Source organism: Nicotiana tabacum, chromosome 6, assembly GCF_000715075.1.
Source record: "Nicotiana tabacum cultivar K326 chromosome 6, ASM71507v2, whole genome shotgun sequence".
Classification (NCBI taxonomy): domain Eukaryota; kingdom Viridiplantae; phylum Streptophyta; class Magnoliopsida; order Solanales; family Solanaceae; genus Nicotiana; species Nicotiana tabacum.
Genome location: NC_134085.1, coordinates 119,207,260 through 119,220,594, shown reverse-complemented (window position 1 = coordinate 119,220,594; position 13,335 = coordinate 119,207,260). Strand labels below are relative to the sequence as shown.

The 13,335-nt window shown below is 37.3% G+C and overlaps 1 long non-coding RNA gene across 1 annotated transcript; it reads right to left on the bottom strand.

Annotated features, from left to right (window-relative positions):
• Positions 1–8,972: 8,972 nt before the first annotated feature.
• LOC107790424 (uncharacterized) lies at positions 8,973–9,900 on the bottom strand. Its single transcript, XR_001649037.2, has 2 exons — positions 9,525–9,900; positions 8,973–9,168 (listed from the first exon to the last, which is right to left on the bottom strand). It is a non-coding gene; the product is annotated as an uncharacterized LOC107790424 (long non-coding RNA).
• Positions 9,901–13,335: the final 3,435 nt, after the last annotated feature.

Sequence of the window (13,335 nt, the reverse complement as noted above, 5' to 3'; positions counted from 1 at the left end):
TTTGGGTATTTTAACATTAGATTTCATCATTTTAATCTTCCATTATGAGTTTAATTAGCTTTTCTTCTTTATTTTGTGCAATTTCCATTATGAGTAGCTAGATTTTTACTAGGGTTGTGACCCAACCCTAGTGTATAAACCTTATGGGTAGCTAATTTAGTGCTTGTTATTAATTGGGTGTTCATTATTTAGCTTAGTTCATGCTTCAATTTTAGAATTAATGGTTACAAACATTGATTCATGCCTATTTGACTTAGTCTCTACTTGATAAAGAAGGACCTAGTCTAAGATAACTTAGTTAACAAGGAATTGTGTTAATTGAGAGATTGATTAACCTAATTAAAGGGTTCAACCTAGAGATAGTAATAACCCGACTTGAGCTCTTATCACTGTCACAACCCCGGTTCACCTTCCGTGAACCATCATGACGGCACCTAGTCTCTACGACTAGGTAAGCCTAACAATGCGGAAAATAAACCAATTTGCGGAAGAAATAATTAAAAATTAAAATAGTGAAATAAAACAGCATTTAAAAGTGCCGCTTGGCATACACAATAACAACTCTCGAACTAACAACATTTCCAAAAATCCGAAATCTCATGATCACAAGCCTTTGAATTTATACAAGTATCTAACTCCAGAATGTCTAACAAAGAAATGAAAGTACAGAAGGGCTAATACAAAAGGGAGAGTAGAAAGGGGCTCTTCGGGCTGCGGACGCGGCAGATATACCTCGAAGTCTCCACGAACGCCTCGTCTCAAGCGTGATACGTTTGAGTGGAGGTACCTGTATCTACACATGAAAAACATGCACAGAAAGGGGCATGAGTACACCACAGCGGTGCTCAGTAAGTGCCAAGCCTAACTTCAGTCGGATAGTGATGAGGAAGGTCAGGGCCCTGCTGAGACTAAATGAAATATAAAGTGCGACAGTATAAGATAAAGCAGTACAGTTGAAAGATAACAATAAGAATTAATAGAGGATAATAAGGATAACTACAACTGAAACAGAGGCAAAAACAATCACCAGGAATACCACTCTTCACAAAGATAATAACCGGGGATCTCTCAGTATCCCGAGGATCTCTTAGTACCCTCAATATATGCCAGGGATCTCTTGGTATCCCAAGGATCTCTTAGTATCCTCAATATATGCTAGGGATATCTTGGTATCCCGAGGATCTCTTGGTATCCCCAATATATGCTAGGGATCTCTTGGTATCCTCAATATACATGCTGGGGATCTCTCGGTATCCCGCACCTCAGCTCAAATCATAAAAATACGTACAGGGGATCTCCCGGGATGTCGTCCCGTAGTCCCAAAGTAAAACACACAGCAATAACACAAAGAATACTCAATTAAACTCAATTTTGTACCAAAGTAAAACAGGTAATTCTAACCTAACATGGACATAATACAAGTAAGGCAGTTCAAGCAATAAGGCAACTAAGTCAATTAAGCATGCTTCTCTAAGCTAGCAACATGCTTAAATTTCAAGTAGAATAAGCAGGAAGGAAAACACAATTAAAGTTACTTTAGTGAAAACATGATTTTCAAAAATTAGCACAAGTACGCACTCATCACCTTACGTACAAGACATTTCAATTACCACAAATGCCAAATCCTAAGGGGAATGTCCCCCACACAAGGTTAGGCAAGCCACTTACCTTGAACCAGCTCAAAATCAACCTGAAACCATGCTTTTGCCACGAGTACTCGACTCCAAATGGCCCAAATCTAGTCAATTCAATTGCATAATGTAAATAACACTTCAAGTAACTAATTCTACAAATAAATTCTAAGCTAATACGCTAATTAGGTAAAATGACCAATATGCCCCTCGGGCCCACGTCTTGGAATCGGGAAAAATTTATATTTTCAGAATCCTCATACTCTCATGAGTTCATGCATACAAAAATTATCCAAATCCAAGGTCAAATTCCCAAACAAAATTCGAATTCTAGGTCTAAGAACTTTCTTCCAACTTTTCCCCAATTTTCATCTCCAATCCGAAATTAAATGATAAAACTAATAATAGATTAATGGAATACAACTAGAAAGGTACAAGGATATGTTACCCAGTGATCTTCTCTTCAAAAACCCCACAGAATCGCCCTACCTCGAGCTCTAATTCGATTTTTCCAAGTTTTGAACTAAACCCTCAAAATTTCATATTTCTGCCTAGCGATTACCGCATCTGCAGTCAAGGGAGCGCACCTGCGGTCCCGCACCTGCGGAAGAAGGCATCGTAGGTGCAAACATCACTTAACGGGTTGGGTCCGCTTCTGCGGTCGCTTGGCCGCATCTGCGGCACCGCATTTGCGAAAACCCAGCCGCACCTGCGATCCTGGAGCTTTGGCCCAAACTCGCTCCTGCGGCCACCTAGCCGCTTCTGTGGCATCGCACCTGCAGTCCCACACATGTAGGTGCGGTTATGACATATTCAGCAATTCCAATTCTTCCTAAGTCCAATTCAATTTCTATTAAGCATCTGAAACTCATCCGAGGCCCCCGGGACCTCAATCAAACATGCCAACCAATACTAAAACATCATTCAAACTTGTTCCAACCTTTGGAATGCTCAAAACAACATCAAAACACCAATTTAGCATCGGATTCAAGCCTAAGAACTTCAAAAACTCTCAAAATACGCTTTCGATCAAAAAGTCTATCAAACCTCGTCCGAATGACCTGAAATTTTGCACACACGTCACATTCAACACTACAGAGCTACTCCAACTTCCGAAATTCCATTCCGGCCCTCGGATCAAAATCTCACTATCGAACCGGAAACTTCAAAAATTCAACTTTTGATATTTCAAGCCTAAATTAGCTACGGACCTCTAAGACACAATCCGAACATGCTCCTAAACCCGAAATCACCTAACAGAACTAACGGAACAATGTCCTCACACTGTTCCGAGTACGGTCAAATTTCCAGAACTTAAACTCTCATTTAGGGATTAAGTGTCCCAAAACTCTCCGAAACTTCAAATAATTCTTCGCGGCAACCCACAATAGCAGAAACAAATACGGGGAAAGCATTAATAGGGGATCGAGGCGTAAATTCTTAAGACGACCAGCCGGGTCGTCACAATCACCTATTTTGGTTGTTACCCATTTGGACTTAAGAAATCCAAATTGGGAAAAATCACTCTCTGGCAGAAAGGTATTGAGTGTGTAATGTAGAGTTGAGAGCTTTAACACACTCCAATCAACAAAACAAGCATTAACGTCTTTATCACATTAGGTAAACACGTAGAATAGTCACAACCCTAGGCCTTTTACCCATTTGGAAAAAACTTAAGAACATTTATCTCTAATCTATTTTCTTTAGCTGCATTCATTAGTGTAACAGTAGAATTAGAAAATAAAACTTTATTGTTGAAGTGCAATCAAGATAACCCATTTGCTTGCTTTAAGTATATACTCTAGCACCCCTTATAACTCCTAGTGGAATCGACCCCGACTCCTAGTTGGGTAATTATTATTACATACGACCGTATCATATCTCTAATTGAGGTGTGTAATGGACGTCATCAATTTTTGAAGCTGTTGCCGGAGAGTACTTACAAACGGTGTTAGCTATACATTTGAGTTTGTCTTTGGACTATCTTCTTTTCCTTCCGTTGTTACTAACTTTTGTGAAATTCTTTTTGGTACAATTATGGTGGCAAACAATGAACTTGGAAATATGCCTTTGGGGGATGTTGACATCGACGATGAGCAAGTTGATGAGGTTCCTCTTAAACCTCAATCCAATAGAAGAGGCTGAGCACCTCATGACAATGTCCCCACTCCACCCCCACCTCCACCACGAGCGGCTCCATAGTCGGTGTTACCCAATGAAGGATATGCTAGTGCAGTAGTCCCTCTCCGTATTAGGGCGGGCAAATTTCAAATCGCCAATATGATGCTCACTCACTTTGCTTGAGCAACGGAGTTTCTTCACCGGTGCTCTAAGTCAAAACGCGTATAAACATTTGAAGGGGTTTGTGAACACTTGTTGGGGGAGAAAACAAAAAAAATATCTCTGAGGATGCATTGAGGCTAAGGATTTTTCCCCTCTCTCTAAGGGAGAAAGCATTAGATTGGTTAGAACGATTACCGAACCATTCCATTCATACTTGGGATGAGTTGGTGGAAAAATTTATTGCTAAGTTCTTCTCTCCCAGGCATATGGCTACACTTCTAGATGAGATTTAGGCATTCAAGCAAGAGCCGAATGAACCACTACATGAGATATGGGGGCAATATAGAACAATGGTCAAGGAATGTCCCAACAACAATATGGTGGAAAACATGATTCAACAAACCTTCTATCGTGGGATTAACACAACCAACCAATATGTAGTGAATCAACTTGCCGGTGGAAACTTTATGACTACGCCTTATGCGGAGGCGTGTGAGATTTTGGATGAAATGGCGGAAACATCATCGGTGTGGCAATCAAGTGCTAATATTCCACAAGGTGATCCGAACATGATCCACCTTCATAAAGAGTTGCATGACCATGGGAAAGCCATTGCCGAATTGACAACTACCATGAAGCAACTAGCAAAGGCTCAACTTCATCAAGTGCAAAATCCTAAGCAAGTCAATGCATGGAAGGGGTGAACATGGCGGCCCGACAAATTTTGTGGCCTAAAGCCAAAGTTTATGAGGGGCCTTAACTTTTTAATTTTTTTAATTATTTATTTGACGTTTGTTTTTTTACTTTTCTTAGATACAAAATTATTAATAATTTTCTTATAATCAATAAATCCTAATAAGTATTTCTCAATTGATAATATAGCTAATCCATTAATCTTTCTTGTGACATTGTTGTTCTTAGGTAAACTTTTATCAAAATTAATTTTTGAAAACTTATTTCCGCTGAAGCAACGATAACATAAGTTATGAACATTATTCCATAAGCAATTTAGGCATTTGGAAAAGAACTAAATCTTTTTATTTGATTAAATGTATCAATTAAACTATTATCTTCTAATTGTACTATTTTTCTTAATACTTTTAATTTAGAAAATAAATCTAACCCATCAATATCGAATTGATTATTATGCTTTAAGGAATATTCAACATTAAGGTAATATTTTTTAAAATTTTCAACAACTAGTGATCTTAGTTTTTACTACCAAATAGAAAACCAAAAATATTTCATATGCTTCGATTTTTTCAAATCTATTTTGAAGTGAAAAAATAGCATTGTCTATTATGAATAAAATTAATCAACTCTAAAGTACTCTTCAAAATATTTTGAGATTATCAACATTCGCATCAAATTGTTACTTCCTATATATCACACGTTTCTTACGAAATTCGGGTTCGATATTCATTTCAAATGCAATTTTCTTGGTAGAAATCATAGTAGTTGTAAATCCTTCTTCTCTATATTTGTTAAATAAAGAAACCAAACTTTTTCACTTTACATAACTCTTTTTTACTTATACATAGTCTATTAGGTGTAACAAAAAATGGGGTCCCCACGAATATGGGGCCTAAATCGGTTGCTTTACTTGCTTTATGGAAGGGCCACCCCAGAACATGATGGTAAGCAAGAGAAGGACCAAGGGTCCACAAGTGCAAAATCGAGTGGAGAATTATGTGCAAGAGGATAGCGATTTTGATCAAGATGATTCTTATAATGAACAAGAAGACGAGGTGCAATATGTGAAAAATTTTCAAGGGCAAAGAAACAACTTCCAATTCCCAAACCAACAACAATGGCGACCTCAAAATAATCAAGGCAATTGGAATTCTAACAACCAAGGAAATTGGAGTGGTGGCAACAATCAAGGGAATTGGCATAACAACAACAATCTAGGAAATTAGAGTGAAAAAATCAAGGAAATTAGGGGGGGTAACAATCAAGGCAACTGGGGGCTGGGTTTTCAAAGGCCCCCGATGTATCAACAACTAAGCAACCCGCCTCCTTATCCTTCCTGTTTTCCAAGTTCTTCAAATAATGAGATGGGGCGTATTGAGAATATGTTCAAGCAAATGATGGAAAAGAATGTCGTTCGGATGCCCAACTTGTCTCACATAACACATAAATCCATAACTTAGAAGTTCATATAGGGAAAATCTCTCAAGTTCTAAATTCTTGTCCTAATGGGGCACTACCAAGTGACACGATAGTAAACCCAAAAGGTGGAAACAACATGGGACATGCCATTGCCGTTTCTACAAGAAGTTGAAGAGGTGGGAATGCACTCACCTCAAGTCAAAGGCAACTTGTGGATTATGAGCAAGTGGTGCAAGAAGAAGAGATCCCTATCAATGTGGTGCAGTCAAATGATGAAGTTCGGATTGATATTGATGATAGTGCGGAAGTGACTCAAGAGGTAGTGAGCCCGTTTAGGGATCACATTATTTACATACAAATCCGGTAGTGCAAAAGGCTAAGGCACCATTACCTAAGCCTTCACCTCCATATCCTCAAAGACTTGCCAAGAAAATTGGTGAGAATCAATTCAAGAAGTTCAGTCAAATGATGAAGAGTCTCTCAATCAAGGTGCCATTAGTTGAAGCCTTAAAGCAAATGCCCGGTTATGCAAAGTTTGTGAAAGATCTTGTGACAAATAAGCACTCATTGAATTTTGAAACCATCAAAGTCACTCATCAAGTGAGTGCAATTGTGCATTCAATGGCTCCTAAGTTGGAGGATCCCGGTACTTTCCTGATTCCTTGTACAATTGGAAGTGTCGAATTTGCTAAAGCTCTTTGTGATCTTTGGGCAAGTATCAATTTAATGCCCTATTCGATTTTCAAGACTTTGGGAATTAGGCAACCAAGACTCACCTCTATGAGATTGCAAATGGCAGATCGTACTATGAAGAGATCCTTGGGAGTGATTGAAGATGGCTTGGTTCATGTTGATAAATTCATTCTTCCGGCTGATTTTGTCATTTTATATTGTGAAGTTGATTATAAGGTGTCGATTATTATTGGTAGACCTTTCCTTTCTGTGGGGAAGACTCTTTATGATGTTGAAGCCGGAGAACTTACTTTCTAGGTTGGTGATGAAAAAGTAGTTTCCATGTGTGTAAGTCAATGCGACAACCAAATAGCAATGAGATGTGCTCATTTGTGGACTGGGTGACCGATGTTATTATTGATGAAACAAGTGCTATGATCAATGTTGGTGATATGTTGGAGGCCGTCTTGCTCAACTTTGATGATGATGATATGGATGGCTTCATGGAATGTGTGAACTCTTTGCAAGGAATGAGGTCATACAACTATGCACCCGAAAATTTTCCTTGGATCTTGAAAATAGGGCAACTCCTCCTACAAAGCCTTCTATTGAAGAGCCTCCTACCTTGGAGTTGAAACCATTGCCTCTAAATCTTCGGTATGAATTTCTTGATCCTTGTTCTACTTTATTGGTTATTCTTTCCTCTTATTTTACTAACGTGCAAGTAAATTCCACTTTGGAGGTGTTACAAAAGAGGAAGAAGGCTATTGGGTGGACCTTGGTGTATATTCAGGGGATAAGCCCCACATTTTGCATGCATAAGATCAACTTGGAGGAAGGCGTCAAACCATCTATTGAACATCAAAGGAGACTCAATGAGGCTATGCAAGAAGTTGTCAAAAAGGAGATTATTAAGTGGTTGGATGCCAGGGTTATATATCCCATCTCCGATAGTTCGTGGACTTTCCAGTCCAATGTGTCCCAAAGAGGGAGGCATGACGGTGGTCACCAGTGACAAGAATGAGTTGATTCCTACAAGAAAGGTGACTAGTTGGAGAGTTTGTATGGACTATCGCAAGCTTAACAATGTCACAAGGAAGGATCACTTTCCACTTTCTTTCTTAGATCAAATAATCAATAGATTGGCCGCGTGCTTTCTATTGCTTTCATGATGGGTATTCGGGCTACAACCAAATTTTTATTGCTACGGAAGATCAAGGGAAAACAACCTTTACATGTCCCTGTCACACCTCCCTTTTCCCGAATGGATAGAGAGTTTTTCCAATTAAAGTGACATTAATCGAAATGATATTATTTATTTCAGAGACGCCACTTGGAATAATTTATGATGTCCCAAGTCACCGGTTTATTTTTTAAATCCCAAATCTAGGAAATTTGACTTTGTTTAAAAAGTTCGCGAAACCAGAAGACCGGGTAAGGAATTATGTTAACCTGAGAGAAGGTGTTAGGTATTCCCGGGTTCAGTGGTTTTAACACGGTCGCTCAACTATTTAATAATTGACTTAATTATCTGATTTAATACATATTTGAAACCTACTATGTATTTTTTTTTACTTTTTAACGACTTTTAGTATTTATGGAATTTATTTGTATAAGTCGTGATGTCGCACACTCGTTTATTTTTGTACACATTGCGAATCGCGGCACATGAAACACAGCCACGATTTACAACATGTTAACTTTTATTATTATTGAAGTTATGGTTGAGTCACGTGAAACGCTTACTCAAATTGGGGATTACGTATCATGAATATGTCACAGGAACCATACTCATAGTCACGATGATTTATTATTAGTCGCACCTAAAGCAAACTACGATATTTAGAATTATTTTCCTAAACTGCTTTGAAATTTGTTGTGAGGTCATGATTTATGAAAAATTCCTTGTAAGATTAGGTATTCAATTCATTAGCAGATTCATTTACTTGTCTAAATAAAAGGAAGTCAAATGAATAAATTCGTAAGAAAAGGGCCAATCACATTTACTTAAAGAGACTAAGTCGATCATGAGGGTGACTGACGTCCAAATGGGTTTTCAAATGAATCCCAGCTATGAGACCTTCCACTGCTGACTTCTTTTTGAAGTCTACCCCTCAAGCAAAGGCCAAATGAACTAAGAAAAATGTCATAAGCTTTCCTAAGGAAATTTTGCTGCACCTAATCCATTACACGTTTATTCACTAACACATAGTTGGCCAAAAAAGAAAACGGGCATAATTAATCTACTAAACCAATTGAACCATGATTAAATACTTTCAACAAACTGAACTAATGCTAGATTTAAATACAATTGACAATTGATTCATACATCTGAAAATCTATTATAGGATACATATTATGATGATGCTTTAAGCTAGTTACATATTCAAATGAACAACTAGTTCTCTGTAATCGCCACATCTCATGATCCTCTTGGCTTGTAAAGCTTTGTGACAGAATAACTACAAAGCTATACTCACTTGTTAAAAATACTATGCTGAGCAAATTGAAAGAAAATATGAACCAAATTCATACATCACTTCACAATGAAGTAAACATAATGAAACTCACGCACATTTCAGAAAGAAAGTAAAGAAAAAAAAAAGAACAGAATGACATTCAAACAGTTGTTAAATCACCTATTAACATTCTACAAACAACTCACATAATTTTAACATTCCAACAATTGCACGGATTAATAAGTATGAAACCACAACAAATTTAGACATTAAACATGTTGAAATTAGGATAATTGCAAGAGTATATCATAAACAATCTAATTTTATTTATAGTTCAAGTAGAAAGTAACAAGATGGATAAACGCACCTACTAGTAGTGAAATAGCAACATGGAAACAAGGAGCAATCTGAACTTCAATTCCAACAAAATAGCGACTCTTCTTTGACCTCAACATCTATAAACCCAGAACTTGTAGCACAAGATTTAAACTCAGAAAAAAGTCTTGAACCTTTTATCTCTTAGTTTTTTGTAGAGCTTTTAGGACTGGAATTTCAGAAGCTTTTGTACTGAAAATGAGGGTGGAGAAAAATGAAAGATCTTTGAAAGTTGTAGTCTAATTCGTGTGTATGAGTGAGTGATATATGACCTGTTACATAGTGTAGGAGTAAGCCTTTGTGAGGAAAAAATTAGAGAGGAATGCAGAAGATTCTGTCAGCTAAAAAATAGGAGATAAGGCATCCTTTTAACTGAATAGGACATCTGTCCCTTTTCAGATATTTTCTCTTTGTTCCTAGCACCTTTTAAACTTTTGAAATTTCAATATTTACCCCAAGTTTTAAACTTATTCTCCCATTTTAATTCATTTCCAACCAAACAAAATAGATTCCTTCATTTTTTTCTATTTCTTTTAGACCCCCGAATTTCAGTAATTGCAAATAGCTATCATAAAACTTAGATGAATTAACAATCACAGCACAACAAGCAATATTCAAACTTTAACCTATTTTAGGTAATTAAACTAATTCAAACATGTAATTAACCAATTGAAGTCACTCTAACCTAATTAAAACTGACTGCTATGCTTTAAAACGTTAGCCTAATCACAGAATTTGAAATCATAACTAATCTAGAGCATGATAACATACGAGAAGACGTACTAACAATCAACATATCAATTTATTAATTTAATAAAAGTTGAATCCAATACTAAAAATATGTTCTTAATTGTGAAATAAACCTAATCTATGACATGTAACACAAAATGTCAATCCATTAACCTCAAATAGGTCGTAATAAAAGAAACGAAAAGAAGGATTACCCTTTGATGACAAGGTTACCCAAAAAAGATACCCGGCTAATAGGCGGCATCATTACATGAGCATTAGCCCACACTCGAGGCGTAGCCTATGGTATATGTGACGATGTCTGCCATATACCGACAAAAGAAATCAACATTATCAGGGTTCCATGGTGGTGGCCAGATTCGGGTGGCCTAGAATAGGACCAAAATCGACTCCAATTGATAACTCTCGACAAAAGTGTTCAATTAGTGTTGATATGAACCTCAGGTAGGCTAGAATTTGGGGAAACTCGAAATGGGGTGGATTTAGGTTTTTAGTGACTTCTTAGATCCGAAATTTGACGAGTTTTGTGTAGATTTTGGAAAAATTGGTAAGGGGTTAAGATTTAGAAGGGTGTGGGGGATATTGTGGTGTTAATTTGTGGTGATTTGGAGTGGCGCCGCCACCGTAGGCAATTTTTGATGGCGGTGGACGGCGAGAGATAAGAGAGGGGTGGGAGAGACGAGTCTGAGACAATTTTAAGAGGGTAGGGGTCTCTGGTCCGACATTTTTATGGGTTGAGGAGGGGATTTGTGGACCGTTGGATGGGGAATGATGGAGGATGGGGATTGAATGTCGCAAAATGGGGTCGTTTGATTAATATGGGGACTGGACCGGATGAGGAATGGGTTTGTGCGTGTATGTGGAATGTAAATCGGCCATTGGAGCTGCTTGGCCCAAAACGAAGGCTGAGAGCCCCTTCTCTTCTTCTTTGTTCAATTTTTCAAATCTAGCCAACCTAATTATACTTAAAACTATTTTTGCAGATTTGATCAACTAACCAAACTTGTGACATAATGAATTTAATTGATTAATTAACCTAAAATGCAGAAAATAAGGGTAATTGAAAGTGTTATTTATTTGTGATTTTTTATTAGAAATGCAATTAAGAATGCAATTAAAATCCAAAAATGTTAAAGAAAAAATATTTTTGATTTTTTCATGATTTAAAATGCTTCTAATTATGAAAATGCAACTAAATGCCGTAAAAATGCATACAACAAAAATAGAGAAAAATCCTTAAAACTTCTATAAAACTCAAAGCTAATTAGAAGACTATTTTTGGACTTTTCAGGAGCAATCTCGAGTGGGGCAAAAATTACGTGCTCACAGCTACCCCTCTTTGCTCGAAAACATGAAGAGTTTGCGGGCAAAGATAAAGTGAGAAAATATAAGCAATTATTGCCCATTTGATACTATTTTGAAAAAGTTTGACCGAACCTTATTTTCGAGGTTGCCGACATACCCTTGGCTATAAAGGAATCAGGTCAGTGTAGTTTTGGAAATTTTGGTAGCTGGGACTACGAAAAAGCTGTGATTTCATTGTTGTTGGTGCTGTTACTGCTTGCTGAGCTCCTTATTACACCATAATCAAAATAAAAAGAAACTAAACAAGCATATCAACTACTCCCTCCGTTCCAATTTATGTGAACATGTTTGACTAGGCACGAAGTTTAAAAAAAATGAAGACTTTTGAAATTTGTGGTCCTAAATAAGTTAAAAAGGGGTCCAGGATATTTGTGTGGTTATAAAAGCTTCTCATTAAGGGTAAAATTGTAAGTTTAAGCTAAATTATTTCCAAATTTAGAAAGAGGTCATTCTTTTCGGAACAGACCAAAAAGAAAATAGGTTCATATAAACTGGAACGGAAGGAGTATGAGTTATAAGATTCCTATCTATAAATCTTCTGAAGCTTGATCTTGAGTCTTGAACGGCTCTTCATGAAGACTCTGCTTTGAATCTTGATGCTTGCCCACTGCCGGTGTCAGTTCATTCTTCTACGGCTTCTTCTGATAAAAGTCGGGACACACAATGCTCGTGACTTCATTCATGTCTTGAGCAATCCACACTTTTTACTGCTTCTGCATTTTGGATTCACTTCTTTTCTTTTCTTTTTATTTATTTTGGATTGAGACATCTTCTTTTAGTCATCTCAAACCTTGTGCCTCGAGGTAAAAACCTACTCAGACACCAAAATAAACGAACGAACGAAATTTTTCTGCCCCAATTTTCATTAGGAAAATTTCATGAGTTATTTGTACCAAAACTCTATACTACTTCATTATTGAAAGCAATAAAAGTTGGGATTGGTGTACCCTGAGAAAATAGAGACTAGGGAGTGGAAACCGTATATCTAAAATGAAAGCAACTAGGGAGTGGAGACCCTATTTTGGAAAAGTGACTAGAGAATGGAGACTCTATGTCTAAAACAAAATCAACTAGGAATTGGAGACCCTATGTTAGAAAAGCGACTAGGGAGTGGAGACCCTATGTCTAAAAATAAACATCAACTAGAGAGTGGAGACCCTATGTTGGAAAAGCGACTAGGGAGTGGAGACCCTATGTTTGAAATAAAAATTAACTGGGGAATGGAGACCCTATGTTGGAAAATGCAGCTAAGGATTAGAGACCCTATACTACCATGATTTTGAATCCTCCCCTTTTTTTATTAAGAGAATGAGTAAAATGTTGGAAAGAATTTGGAGAAGACTTCCCTTTTTTGGAGTTATTGTTGCGGCAGAGCTATTTTAGTCTCCGCGCAATTTCTTTTTGGTTGCACCTGCTTCTTGCAAGGTTGCTTTGGATTGCACCTGTTTTCTGTTTCTCAAACAAAGAACAATTTGTCAGTTTGAAACGGTTGTTGATTTTACGGCCTTGAGTGTTTTAGTCACTTGATCTTGGCCGGCTTCTTTGATGATAATTTTAGTTGCAACTAGTTGTTTCCTAAAGACCGATTATATTTCTGGCCCCGGAGAACTTTTGGCTTTTCCAAAACTTTACCATGACGATTAGTCACGTGGGACTTAACCTTTTTAACTTTATTGTGCCTTTGTGGG